This window comes from Hydractinia symbiolongicarpus, chromosome 2 (genome assembly GCF_029227915.1).
Source record: "Hydractinia symbiolongicarpus strain clone_291-10 chromosome 2, HSymV2.1, whole genome shotgun sequence".
Lineage (NCBI taxonomy): Eukaryota > Metazoa > Cnidaria > Hydrozoa > Anthoathecata > Hydractiniidae > Hydractinia > Hydractinia symbiolongicarpus.
The window spans coordinates 36,088,248-36,104,007 of record NC_079876.1 but is presented as its reverse complement, the minus strand read 5'-3'; positions in this window follow the sequence as shown (position 1 = coordinate 36,104,007).

Below are 15,760 nucleotides of genomic sequence, written 5' to 3'. Positions count from 1 at the left end.
TGTTTTTGAAATACAGAGACAGATTATTTGCTGATCATACAAAACTATTAAAGAAAAGAATGTTAAGCGCGCATGAGCAGCATAAAAGTAACTAAAAACTTTATGTTGGGAAAAGACTTCCGATGACTTTCCAGACTTTGGTTTTGTCGTAGTAGCTTTATTGATGGGGAGCTAAGCACTATTTTTAAATTCGTGTATTTTATCAGGTAAGAATTATTTTATATATAGCTAAGTGAGAAAGGTGTGCTGGCTAGCTAGCTATCTCAATTTTTGTTGCTGACTTGGATCTCCTTATTGGTGCTGGCATACCCCTTCACGAAATTACTTGCTAGCTAGCTATGGAGCTAGCTAAGCAAAATAGTGCTTTGATTAGAGTGATTTTTTTCTTAAACAGCAAGCAACAAAAAACCTTTATCCTGCCTTGTGTAGTTCTTCCATGACTGGACACCCAGCTCTTGTTCTTATGGGAAAAAGGGGGGCTAAAAATAACTTCCAAATGACACTTTGTGGGACAACTTCTATCAGATAAAAAGATATATATATATATATATATATATATATATATATATATATATATATATATATATATATATATATATATATTCGCACAGGATTTTTTTTTAATATTTTTTGCAGAAAAGTTGTCGAAACGTGACAAAAGTTGCTTGTACTAAGCAGTCGGTGAACTGATAATTAACCTGTAACAATATATAGTTAGCCGATGCAGGATAATTAGATGCTACGCCTAGTATAATTAGCCGTTAAAAGCTTCTTTGTGTTCTTTACAGCTAGCTGCGTCTTTTCCATGTTTTTCCTTGAAATCAGAATAGTTTTGTTGTTTAATAATATAGACGACATATGTACTGCTAATAATATAGACGACATATTTTGCAAAATCGTTTCTTGTTCTTTTTCTTGGTTTTAATTGAAGCACAACTTTATGTTGATCTATATAAATATAGATGGCTATGGGGAGATCGATAACGGAGAAAAGTGAAAATTTAAGTAAAAAGATATATATCGTATAAGTAGCTGTATAAGCGGCTAATTATACTGTACGCACCGTATATATAATCATTCTGCATAGATAAGTAGAATGTCTGTATATTTTATATGGCTACCCTTACAAATCCTGTCTATTATTTCCAGGAAAGGTCATAGTAAGCTATAGGGAGTCCTAGTCCAGGGCTATGGTAGCATTCACTCACCAATATTGAATTGCCGCCAAGGGAAATCGAACCCTGTTCTCCCGCACAAAGTGCCAGAGTTATAACCACCAAGCTATGGCGCCATTAAAAACGGCTAACTATTCTGTTACTGGCTAATTATCAGTTCTCCTTATGCCTAATTTGCTTAAAAATCTTTCTTGAGATCAACCCAAAGTATCACAAAATATTTTTCTAAGATTTCTTAGAAATGACTTGATTTTTAAAAATCTTACTAAATATACTTGTGCATCATATCGCATGGATTTGTATCTTTGTATTAAATTCCCTTTTTAAATCAAAGAGGCAAAGAGAGGTTAAAAAAGAGACAATACTTAAACAACCTGGTTTTAATGCAGTTTATGGTAAAATTGTATTCATGTTTCTTATTTTTAAAACATACTTTCTTTTTCAGGTCAGCTGTTATCAAACCATGCACCACCAGCATTTTCAAAAATTTTCAACAAGAGATTAAATTTTGAAGCCTTAAATACTGAAATGGTAATATGTATGTATTTATTGCTGAATTAATAAACAATGAACTACTTCATCATTCAAATTGAGCTCGTTCAGAAGTTATTATATTCGAATCGGCAAGTTTTTACGTAGCAAGATTTTTGTATTCTGGAATTTCCAAAATTTTCCTGATCACTTTTAAAAATATCCAGTTAAAGTTTTAACTGTTATTTTAGAATACTTCATATAGCTATGTAAAATTTTTATTTTTTATTAATTGAGTTGTATTTTAACATTGCAGGTTAGTTACAAAAATAGTTAAGAATCGTGATACTCGTGATTTGTTTACCCCATATTTCTCCGTTTTCAAGGTTTATTTTAAATTTCAAAATCTTTCAGACTAATGACGGAAATCTTAAAGCCGCAGGGCTTCTTGTTGAATGTTTAACTCTTATCGCAATCAGGCGTTCTTTCTGTGCAAGAGGGAGAAAAAATTTAGCAAGCGAAATATTTGTTAACATTTAAATAAGCAGTTGTACAAAAATACATTTTTGATAATATAATTTGACCATGTTTGAAAAATATTAGAGACTAAAATTTGAATTCATTTTATTTTTAACTAACTAGGAAATTCAAGAAGGAGCTAAAAGAAAATACCGCTGATGGTAGTTCTTCTTGTTTTAGTGTCGAGGATTGGTAATGATGAAGAATCAAGGAAGTGTCATCAAGTAGAGTGTCAACATTTTTGAATACGATTCCGTCAATGGTTTCTTCCGACCATTTATGAGAATCCAAAAGAACATTCTGCTATTCTTTTAAGAAAGCATTCGTGATCATTTGAATATTCTTCTAAACACAAGAACGGTATCACGGTCGCTGTTATAAAATGTGATGGTTTGCTGAACCTTAGTCTCCACAATACAAAATGTTAAGCAAAAAAAAATAAATATTATTTTGATGAACAATAGAATTATTCCTGCTTTCTGCATAGGTAAAGTATTTGAGTATAATGAACTTACCTGTTGAATAGTTCTGTATTCTCTGGAAAAGATCTTCAAATAATTTATCCTGGCTCAGAGTATTTTTCCCTGCTTGTAGCTTGCATACTAATCAGGGTATTGCATATGATGTTCTCTGGATGATTGTTTGGTGTGAGTTTAGTTACGGTCTTAATTGGATAAAACTAGCCTCTTCTTATTCAGTGTTGGCTGTACGACCAGAAACAAGACGTAGCTGTGTGCCAGAATGTCTGATAATTGAATGGTAATACACACAAAAAAATTTCCTCTGTGTCAGTGATGTCAAGTTACCACGGATATGGAGATTTATTAACATGGCGTAGTAGTGTGTTGCAATTATCAAATGCAGAATACTTGGCATACTCCTTCTATTTGCTGGCAAGTACAATATTTCCTGGATCTTTGAAAGTGAGATCAGCAGTTTTAATGCAAAGTGGCCTGATAACAAGAAAAGACTAGTTTATACATTGGTGTAAGTTATGTTTGTTATGTTTATTTTGGTTCCATATTCAGGTGCAACTAAATCTTCAGATAATAATTACTGTAGCCCTAATTTAGAAATATAGTTAATATTTACCTTTTAAATTTTTAATGTTCAATTTGTTACGATCAGCAGGCTTCTTTTATATCAAAACGCAAAATATCAATAGCACATTTAGTAAAATATAAAACCTACCTGTTGATGGTTCTGTATTCTTTAGGAAAGCTCCTCAAATGATTTGTCTTTGCTCACTGCATTTTGGCCTGCACCTAATTTTATTGCAGCTTGCATTCTGATCAGGGCATTACATACGATGTTTTCTGGATGGTTATTTGATGTAAGTTTAGTTACGGTCTTGATTAGATTAAAACTAGCCTCTTCTTTTTCAGTGTTGGCTGTGCGACCAAAAACAAGACGTAGCTGTGTGCCAGAATGTGTGATAATTGAATGGTAATAGACACCAAAAAATTTCCTCTGTGTCAGTGATGTTCTTTATCACGCATCTGGACCTTTATTAACTCTATCAGTGATGTTCTTTATCACGCATCTGTATCTGTATCAACTATCAACTGGATCATGCTGTTTTAAAAATATGATTCCTTTACAGTGGGGGTCTGTGTAATAGATACACGATATGTCGTCTGGATATATATTATGATCTTAACGAATACAGTAAAAAAATTGTGATATTCATAATATATTAGAAAATTCATACATTATGATTATATTATCTTTTTGTGCCGATGACATAGGATATATCGTCCTTGTATAAATTATGATTATCGCAACATGTACGGCGTTTTGTATTTTATGATTACCTTATTCCATGAAATTAACGCGTCAAGAAATTAACGCGAATTAAATTAACGCTTATGAAATTAACGCAGTTCAATAAAATTATTTTAAAGAACGCATTTAATTAACGCGTTTGACCAAGGTTGTGTTTACAAAAATGCATTTAATTAACGCGAATTTGAAAAAGAAGAGAAAAAAATATACGAGTGGGAAAAACATATTTTAACAGTAAGTATTTTTTTTGAAGATATGAACTAGTAATTTTTCTTTGCCGCTTTTTAATGTTTCTGTTTTCCCAGCAGCGCTCCAATCAGCGGTGATGATGTTACGACCTTTTTTCAGTTTGGAAAAACTTGTAGATGCTTTTCATGAGTCTGTCAAGCCTGTGAAGACGATTCGATTACATTTCTTTTTTGGATTAAGGGGCTTTCATGTGCGCAGAACAACTTGGAAATCATATGTTAAACAAATGATCTAGTTCAAATGCAGTAGCCGGAAAAACTAGTGTGTGTCGTTGGTAATATTTATCCGGGAGATCAGCAGATATATTTGGTATGCGACATCACACGAATCAAAAATTACGGCAACAGTCGAATCCTCGGTAGTAAAGCGGTCTCCTTTATTACAAGGGGGTTTGGAAATCGAAATAAAAGCTTTCGTTGTTTGTAAGTACAATGTTCAGAATTTTAAAATTTTGTTCTTTCAGTTAATTTCCACTTTGATCAGAGTATGAAGATGATACGAAAGATATTTTAAAAAGATTGCTAAAAAGGAGAAAAAGATTGAGCTATCCGTCCAATGAGGAGAAAATAGTAAAAATAAAAAAATGTATTTTTATGTTTTTTAGGCTTTTATATCTTACAAAAATGTCACTAAATTACCGTATTATAATTAAAGAGTCATGAAATTACGCGGCTTTAAATTAACACTGCATTTAATTAACGGTCATTAAATTAACGCGAATTTTAAAAAACCGCGTTAATTTCACCATTCGTTAATTTCATGGAATAAGGTATCATATCTTTTGCGCGAACATGTTGTTTTTAAACCTTCGTTCTGAAAATTTATAACACCTTAAGATCTTTAAAGACAAATCCGGGTTACTGCTGCAGTCATTTTAGCACGTAAAATCTGTTAGGTATTTTGGTCAACAAATTATCAGTGCAAAGAGAAAATACTAATGCTATAATACAGAATGCTAATAACGCAAAACAGACCTTAATTTAAGAATTAATATTTACGTGCCTGGATAACATAGAACCAATTTTTAGTGTGCAATATGCTGCAACATTTTCATACTGTAGCCCTAATTTAGATAGTAAATTTATATATCTTTTCAATTTTTCACTGCCAAATCGGTGATCAGAGGCATTTTTCCCATGTGCCTTTATGTAAATTTCTTGCACCCCCATGTGAATACGCAATTCACATGAGAATTTTTGCCCTTCACATGACGACGAATGCGCCCTCATGTGAAAAAAACTTCCGTCTTGTCAGTTACGGAAATATATGTTATCTCCGTGCATGGCGAAACGGTAGGTTAGCCGCGTCGTGGACCTAATGAATTAGATGTTTTTTGTACTTGCCCTAGACACTAAAATATCTTTAAATTTACAAAATACGGAAATGTTTTAATAAATACTGCGGCGCGAGTTTTATATGTTTTGCTAAGCTTTGTAGCAGATTTGATTATGCTAATTGGCTTTGATTTGTGGAATTAACTTAACTGTAATAAATTCTTCACAATTATTTTATGCTGATTATTTCCTATGATAAACATGTTTATTTAATTACGGCGGGTGCTTTTTGGCTTCTAAATAATTACGCTAAACTATAACTGGCCTGAATCCCAATTAATTTGAATTATGATTTACAATTATTTTTATTTGGCATTTCTTCATTATTATTTACCTACACTGTTTTAAAATAAAGGAGGTTATACATTTATCGTGCCTATTATGATTTCGTAAGAAAAAGTTCGGAAACCACGGATGAAAGAAAATCGGTTTAGACTAAAAAATATGGTGTATTAAATTTTAATGAGCAGTAAATTTACACACGATTTTTTTTGTTTTTAAATTAACATTTATTCAATATTTATGCAACTTGACCGAAATGACAATCGTTCACTTCGTACAAACAGCGTCCAATGCTTCATTCATTCCTTAGCTTGAAATTGAAATAAAATTCAGCATTCTATATTTTTAAATGTAAAATTCCGCGAGGGAAAGTGTGCAACAGAGAACAGATTCGGAACTTTAAAACAATTCATCCGGTGTCGGCATCGGCAAATTGTGCAACTCACTAACTCACCAAATCACGACTACCCAACTCACCAACTCAGCTCTGCCAGTTATTACATATATAGTAGTGTGTTTAACAATGTCTAAAGTAATGAGCACAGAATTATTAACAGGAGTTTTACTTAAAATGCAAGAATATCTTGACAGGACAGTAACAATTTGAATAAAAATGTTTATATGCCCCTGAATTTTCCTAATCCGAAATTGATCGGTTTGCAAATATCAAATATGCAACATTAAGTAATCCCTTAGTTAAAGCTTATCTCCCACTAGAAAACTAGTTGATTTCATATGAAAGAGCTTGTAAAGTTTAGACAACTTTACAAGGAATCTATTTATTTTTTTGAAAATGTTTATTTAGTTTTTAAGATTTTTGACTTATAAGTTCCACTAATTATGCATGACATCATCTCCCAGACGACGGGGTTATATTGTGTCATCAAGACATATATGATGTATATCTGTTTTCAGCCAATTAGGTTAATATTTGGAGTATATTGAAATGACTGTTAGTATTTAGTTATTATGAATATCATTGATAACACCAATTTCTTTTTAGCATCTGGTAGATGATGTCATAATTTCGCATAATTAGTGGAACTTCTAAGTCCAAAATCTTGAGAACAGATAAAATTTTTAAAAATAAAATAAAAAGATTCCTAGACAACTTTAAAGCTCTTTAACCAACTTGTTTTTAAGTAGGAGGTAAGCTTTGAGGAATTTATTTCAAGAATTATTTTTATAAGAAACATCAAGGTTCAATTACCAAGGGGCGCTCATCAGATGTCAATTGTTTTTACGAAGATCGGATAACATTAAATATCCTTTTTTACAACATTCTCAGTAACTTTAGTTTCTCAAGGGATGACTCACAATTCAAAAAATTCAAAAATCCAACGTTTAGCTAACCTCTCCTTCTGTGCCCTGAACATCAAAATCAAAAAAATGTACACGTTTTTTTTTATAAGAATACACTCAACTTAAAGGAAGCCTTAAATGTTATTAAGTTTTTCAAATTTTAAGCATTAAAAAATGTTCTTAAACTGTTTCTTACGTTTTCTCTTATTTTTCAAGTTTGAGAATTTTAGTACTCTTTGGTATTGCTAAAGCCTTAAATGCTCTCAACATGTTCTAAAGTTTTGGGCCTCTGAAGCCATATGTTCTTACTACTTGTTTCCTAAAAAAACCCTGGAAATATTGTCATCTCCTCCATTTACATAACACCCTAGTAGCTCATAGCATTGTTTTATTATATTATCATAGGTTATTATAATTACAGTTTTAGTCAACAGTGATCCACTTTTTACATTTTCTAAAAAATCACTTTCAGAAATCAACAGTACAAGGAAAGTCAAAGAATAAGACCATTTTAATGGTTGTCTAGATTTAACGTTTTTAGAACTTTTAGATATTCTAAAATTAATCATTACATCAAAGAGGCTTTAGCCAGAGTATTCCTTTGAAAGAAAAAGAGCGTATCTTCAAAAAATTCACGCTATTTGTGCGATAAGCAAGTGCAAGTTTGCAATACAAGCATTTGATTGAGCCTAGAGTTTCTTAAAACGTTGATAATTTGAGTCTTAAATGTTTCTTGAATTTTCTTTATTTGACCCTGAAAAATCTTTGGTTTACAAGGCTTTTTCCAGATTTGGACTATGGTTTGATATATATGAACGACATTTGCTATGTTTTTACTTACCTTTTCTGTTATATGTGCAAGTTTCATAATGCTAGAGATCTTTCTCAGCCTGCTAAAGTTTCTTAAAATTTGGCCTTTCTGAGCCTAATGTTATTTAAAGACTGGTTCTTATAAAAGAATGTGTAGTCGTTGATATTGACTTCTTGTAGTTTTGGTAAAGGAAGCGGTATCAAATAGTGCATTTGCTTGGCTTTTTTTCTCTGTAGTCTCTCCTCTGTTTATATACTGCCTTGCCATGAAAGTTGGCTACATTGATTCCTCAGATGAAAAACATTGATGCTATTATTGGATTCATAAAATTAAGATATGATCATGATTGATCATTTATTAAATCTTATTTTTTCTGATGTTATTCGAATTATTAAATATGCTGAGCTCACATTAATAAGTTACTGTATTTTAGTATGCTGATAGCAACTTACGTGGATGTGAAAAGCTACTGTTAGCAAAAATATATGGGACAACAGAGGATGATGAAGTATGTATTCCAGTTATATTTTGTGCTGCAGTGAATATCTGGGGCAGTCCTCAAAATAAAGTAAACGTTGAAACATTTCTTTAGTTGGAGCATTTGTTAATTTGCGGTGAGGACAGTGAAGATGAGGACGAGGAACCACTTCTTTTAGTAGAAAATGTTTAATTAGGTTTTCAAAAATGCATAAACGACTTTAATGTTTGTTGTTCCATGTTAAAAAATTTATGTCTTCTTTATCACTATACTAAGTCCTTTTTGTTGCAGGTACAATGTTCAAGAGAATCAGCGATTGATTTTCAAGTAGAAAATAAAGAAAAAACATGGTAAGCTTCTTTCAATACTTGTAATACTGCTTATATGTTACGCAACTTTAAATCTAAAAACTGTTCCTCACAATTATAGTTTATTTGTGGTTTGTTGTGTAAAGCTGACTTAATAACTACTTAGAGGTGGTATAACGTTTTTTAAATATATATATATTTTTTTCCTACAAGATGCTAATTTTACTTTGTTTACAGTTTAGATTTCGATGTGGCGTTTCCAATTGTAGTAGAAAGTCATGGGTATGTGATTAATTTATGGCACCTATTTTAGATTTTTTATTATCTAATTGCTTTAGCAGATTTTTTTATACGTTACATGTTCAATGAGTGGTCCCTCTTTAACCTACGCATTTTTGCTTGATTTAGATGGATGCCTAAATCTTTCTTAGATGTAACTCTCCTAATCACAGTGATGACAACATGCATGATTAAACCTTGCGTTCGAATGCAACGTGTTTTTACTTATTTTTAATAACCAGGAATTGATTGCGTGGAAATGTTTCTAATGCAATGGTAGTTTAAGTATAATAAAATTTGAATTTTTTTTCTTGTTACCATGGAGTAGAAATTTCGGTAACTTTTAAATAAATGGGCTTAAGTTAAAATTTAGTTAATATTTATTTAAGCTTTTGCAGTAATTAATACTCCTTGATTAATTTTGATACTTTTTTGCAGATCCCTACTTGATGTTATAGAAAGCGCTACAGAAGACATTAAGCAGATTTGCAATGAGACGTATGCATTCTTAAGTACGTGTTAAGGTCACAGTTAGCAAAAAACATTCGCTCTATGATTTCTACTTTTTCTTTCTATAGATCTGTAACTGATCTGCTAACAATCACTTCCCAGAGTGGGAGGTTTATATCTATGACTTAGTTTTCTTTTTTCTTAACCATTAATAAACCCATAATAACACTTCTTATCAGCACCTTTTTTGTCTGTTTGCAGATTCCTTGTTGATGTCACAGAAGGTTCCACGGGTAGTGTTATGTCCACTGACAATGAGAGGTATGTGCTTGCGGTGTAGTATAGATAGTCAGTAATTCTTTAGTTAAGAGAATAGCAGTTACTAAATCGCAATGCAGATATAACTAGCTTTTTAAGACAGAGATGTTAATGAATAAAGGGTTTTCTCCAAATAATAAGAAGCCACTGGAGAACTTCTGTATTGTCCCCTTTACAGGGATGATTGAAAAGATAATGGATTTCGGCTGTACCGAAACAAACTAAAATAATGTAATTTTCAGATTATCAGGTTGAAAGCCCAATTAATTGATTGTCACGTTTGTTAGCCACGTAGAGATCTTAAACGCGAAATTATAAAAATTCAGTCTGGCTACAACAATAATCTTAGGCAATAATTCTTATGCTAAATGTTATCTTTTTGATTTTCCTGAAAACATTTTCGGCTAATAAAATGGCTGAGCGATTGTTTTAGCTGTACGGGTAACGACAGGCTGTTTCCTGTGTTTTTATTTAAACCGAAGTTGCAATGAAGGTTTTTGGAAAAGGGTATTACGCCTATACGCCTGTTCAACTCTGTTTAACTGTACCAAGCAGTTAGCCCGTTGTTAACAACAGATTATTTTATTGTTAAGGGTTGTTATGCCCATGTGCATGTGCAACGCAGTTTATTGGTACTAAAGGGTTAACCCCGCTTAACGCTGTTGGACTGTTTCTTGTGTTTTTATAAACAGAATCAGCAAGAAAGTATTTTTAAAGGGTATTATCTTTATACGCCTGCACAACACTGTTTAACTGTACTAAGCAATCAGCCTGGTGTCACGATTCATTTTTTAACTTTCACAAAATCTGATTCCGAAAAATAAAATAATAATGAACGATTATTTTGCTGTGATGGAGTAACAAGGCTTTGTTAACTCTGTTTTTATTTCAGCTATCGCTGCGGGAAAGTTATTTTTTGAGAAATATGTTACAGTCGCAACGCTATAATGGTGTATGCGCTTCACTTGATTCACAAATACTGTATATCTGTACTAAGGTGCTTCACTTGATTGCATGGCACAGTTTACGGCTCTTATTAAGCGCTCCACAGAGTGGTAACGCCGGGGCACAACTTGACTTGTGGCTTACCCGCGCGTTTTGACGCCAGGTTTCCCGGCTAGTCTCCTTAATAATAGTCGTCGTCTGTCTGTGTATCCGCGACGGAAATACGAAATATGTGACATATAAAGGACGGGTGACGCTGTGGATTTTTTATGGGTTAACGACTAGTCTCTTTAATAATAGCCGTATTTTGTCTGTCTGTCCGCGAAAGATGCGTCCCGTAACGGAAACACGAAATTTTGTAAATTACGCACGAAAGAAGAAGATACGCACTGTTTCCGCACTGTGGGGAAGATTTTATTTTATTTTCCCGCTCTTGGCGTGTTTCACAGTTTCCACGACCAACCAATCAACGAGCCTTATTACACAGACTCTATTGTTCCTATAAACTTTGCCCCGGGTTGCTGTCCGTTTCCAGCGTTGCAAACATCTCGCGCTCCAGCGGACAGAAATGAACGGACTGAAGATTAGCAAGAAGACTGAGCAAGGTGTCAAGGAAAGTTTCTTTACTATAGACCTTAATTTAAGAATTAATATTTACGTGCCTGGATAACATAGAACCAATTTTTAGTGTGCAATATGCTACACGTCAACATTTTCATACTGTAGCCCTAATTTAGAAATAGTAAATTTATATATCTTTTCAATTTTTCACTGCCAAATCGGTGATCAGCGGCATTTTTCCCATGTGCCTTTATGTAAATTTCTTGCACCCCCATGTAAATACGCAATTCACATGAGAATTTTTGCCCTTCACATGACGACGAATGCGCCCTCATGTGAAAAAAACTTCCGTCTTGTCAGTTACGGAAATATATGTTATCTCCGTGCATGGCGAAACGGTAGGTTAGCCGCGTCGTGGACCTAATGAATTAGATGTTTTTTGTACTTGCCCTAGACACTAAAATATCTTTAAATTTACAAAATACGAAAATGTTTTAATAAATACTGCGGCGCGAGTTTTATATGTTTTGCTAAGCTTTGTAGCAGATTTGATTATGCTAATTGGCTTTGATTTGTGGAATTAACTTAACTGTAATAAATTCTTCACAATTATTTTATGCTGATTATTTCCTATGATAAACATGTTTATTTAATTACGGCGGGTGCTTTTTGGCTTCTAAATAATTACGCTAAACTATAACTGGCCTGAATCCCAATTATTTTGAATTATGAATTACAATTATTTTTATTTGGCATTTCTTCATTATTATTTACCTACACTGTTTTAAAATAAAGGAGGTTATACATTTATCGTGCCTATTATGATTTCGTAAGAAAAAGTTCGGAAACCATGGATGAAAGAAAATCGGTTTAGACTAAAAATTATGGTGTATTAAATTTTAATGAGCAGTAAATTTACACACGATTTTTTTTTGTTTTTAAATTAACATTTATTCAAAATTCATCCAACTTGACCGAAATGACAATCGTTCACTTCGTACAAACAGCGTCCAATGCTTCATTCATTCCTTAGCCTGAAATTGAAATAAAATTCAGCATTCTATATTTTTAAATGTAAAATTCCGCGAGGGAAAGTGTGCAACAGAGAACAGATTCGGAACTTTAAAACAATTCATCCGGTGTCGGCATCGGCAAATTGTGCAACTCACTAACTCACCAATTCACGACTACCCAACTCACCAACTCAGCTCTGCCAGTTATTACATATATAGTAGTGTGTTCAACAATGTCTAAAGTAATGAGCACAGAATTATTAACAGAACTTTTACTTAAAATGCAAGAATATCTTGACAGGACAGTAACTATTTGAATAAAAATGTACATGTTTATATGCCCCTGAATTTTCCTAATCCGAAATTGATCGGTTTGCAAATATCAAATATGCAACATTAAGTAATCCCAATTCACGACTACCCAACTCACCAACTCAGCTCTGCCAGTTATTACATATATAGTAGTGTGTTCAACAATGTCTAAAGTAATGAGCACAGAATTATTAACAGAACTTTTACTTAAAATGCAAGAATATTACAGTTTTAGTTAACAGTGATCCACTTTTTACATTTTCTAAAAAATCACTTTCAGAAATCAACAGTACAAGGAAAGTCAAAGAATAAGACCATTTTAATGGTTGTCTAGATTTAACGTTTTTAGAACTTTTAGATATTCTAAAATTAATCATTACATCAAAGAGGCTTTAGCCAGAGTATTCCTTTGTAAGAAAAAGAGCGTATCTTCAAAAAATTCACGCTATTTGTGCGATAAGCAAGTGCAAGTTTGCAATACAAGCATTTGATTGAGCCTAGAGTTTCTTAAAACGTTGATAATTTGAGTCTTAAATGTTTCTTGAATTTTCTTTATTTGACCCTGAAAAATCTTTGGTTTACAAGGCTTTTTCCAGATTTGGACTATGGTTTGATATATATGAACGACATTTGCTATGTTTTTACTTACCTTTTCTGTTATATGTGCAAGTTTCATAATGCTAGAGATCTTTCTCAGCCTGCTAAAGTTTCTTAAAATTTGGCCTTTCTGAGCCTAATGTTATTTAAAGACTGGTTCTTATAAAAGAATGTGTAGTCGTTGATATTGACTTCTTGTAGTTTTTGTAAAGGAAGCGGTATCAAATAGTGCATTTGCTTGGCTTTTTTTCTCTGTAGTCTCTCCTCTGTTTATATACTGCCTTGCCATGAAAGTTGGCTACATTGATTCCTCAGATGAAAAACATTGATGCTATTTTTGGATTCATAAAATTAAGATATGATCATGATTGATCATTTATTAAATCTTATTTTTTCTGATGTTATTCGAATTATTAAATATGCTGAGCTCACATTAATAAGTTACTGTATTTTAGTATGCTGATAGCAACTTACGTGGATGTGAAAAGCTACTGTTAGCAAAAATATATGGGACAACAGAGGATGATGAAGTATGTATTCCAGTTATATTTTGTGCTGCAGTGAATATCTGGGGCAGTCCTCAAAATAAAGTAAACGTTGAAACATTTCTTTAGTTGGAGCATTTGTTAATTTGCGGTGAGGACAGTGAAGATGAGGACGAGGAACCACTTCTTTTAGTAGAAAATGTTTAATTAGGTTTTCAAAAATGCATAAACGACTTTAATGTTTGTTGTTCCATGTTAAAAAATTTATGTCTTCTTTATCACTATACTAAGTCCTTTTTGTTGCAGGTACAATGTTCAAGAGAATCAGCGATTGATTTTCAAGTAGAAAATAAAGAAAAAACATGGTAAGCTTCTTTCAATACTTGTAATACTGCTTATATGTTACGCAACTTTAAATCTAAAAACTGTTCCTCACAATTATAGTTTATTTGTGGTTTGTTGTGTAAAGCTGACTTAATAACTACTTAGAGGTGGTATAACGTTTTTTAAATATATATATATTTTTTTCCTACAAGATGCTAATTTTACTTTGTTTACAGTTTAGATTTCGATGTGGCGTTTCCAATTGTAGTAGAAAGTCATGGGTATGTGATTAATTTATGGCACCTATTTTAGATTTTTTATTATCTAATTGCTTTAGCAGATTTTTTTATACGTTACATGTTCAATGAGTGGTCCCTCTTTAACCTACGCATTTTTGCTTGATTTAGATGGATGCCTAAATCTTTCTTAGATGTAACTCTCCTAATCACAGTGATGACAACATGCATGATTAAACCTTGCGTTCGAATGCAACGTGTTTTTACTTATTTTTAATAATCAGGAATTGATTGCGTGGAAATGTTTCTAATGCAATGGTAGTTTAAGTATAATAAAATTTGAATTTTTTTTCTTGTTACCATGGAGTAGAAATTTCGGTAACTTTTAAATAAATGGGCTTAAGTTAAAATTTAGTTAATATTTATTTAAGCTTTTGCAGTAATTAATACTCCTTGATTAATTTTGATACTTTTTTGCAGATCCCTACTTGATGTTATAGAAAGCGCTACAGAAGACATTAAGCAGATTTGCAATGAGACGTATGCATTCTTAAGTGCGTGTTAAGGTCACAGTTAGCAAAAAACATTCGCTCTATGATTTCTACTTTTTCTTTCTATAGATCTGTAACTGATCTGCTAACAATCACTTCCCAGAGTGGGAGGTTTATATCTATGACTTAGTTTTCTTTTTTCTTAACCATTAATAAACCCATAATAACACTTCTTATCAGCACCTTTTTTGTCTGTTTGCAGATTCCTTGTTGATGTCACAGAAGGTTCCACGGGTAGTGTTATGTCCACTGACAATGAGAGGTATGTGCTTGCGGTGTAGTATAGATAGTCAGTAATTCTTTAGTTAAGAGAATAGCAGTTACTAAATCGCAATGCAGATATAACTAGCTTTTTAAGACAGAGATGTTAATGAATAAAGGGTTTTCTCCAAATAATAAGAAGCCACTGGAGAACTTCTGTATTGTCCCCTTTACAGGGATGATTGAAAAGATAATGGATTTCGGCTGTACCGAAACAAACTAAAATAATGTAATTTTCAGATTATCAGGTTGAAAGCCCAATTAATTGATTGTCACGTTTGTTAGCCACGTAGAGATCTTAAACGCGAAATTATAAAAATTCAGTCTGGCTACAACAATAATCTTAGGCAATAATTCTTATGCTAAATGTTATCTTTTTGATTTTCCTGAAAACATTTTCGGCTAATAAAATGGCTGAGCGATTGTTTTAGCTGTACGGGTAACGACAGGCTGTTTCCTGTGTTTTTATTTAAACCGAAGTTGCAATGAAGGTTTTTGGAAAAGGGTATTACGCCTATACGCCTGTTCAACTCTGTTTAACTGTACCAAGCAGTTAGCCCGTTGTTAACAACAGATTATTTTATTGTTAAGGGTTGTTATGCCCATGTGCATGTGCAACGCAGTTTATTGGTACTAAAGGGTTAACCCCGCTTAACGCTGTTGGACTGTTTCTTGTGTTTTTATAAACAGAATCAGCAAGAAAGTATTTTTAAA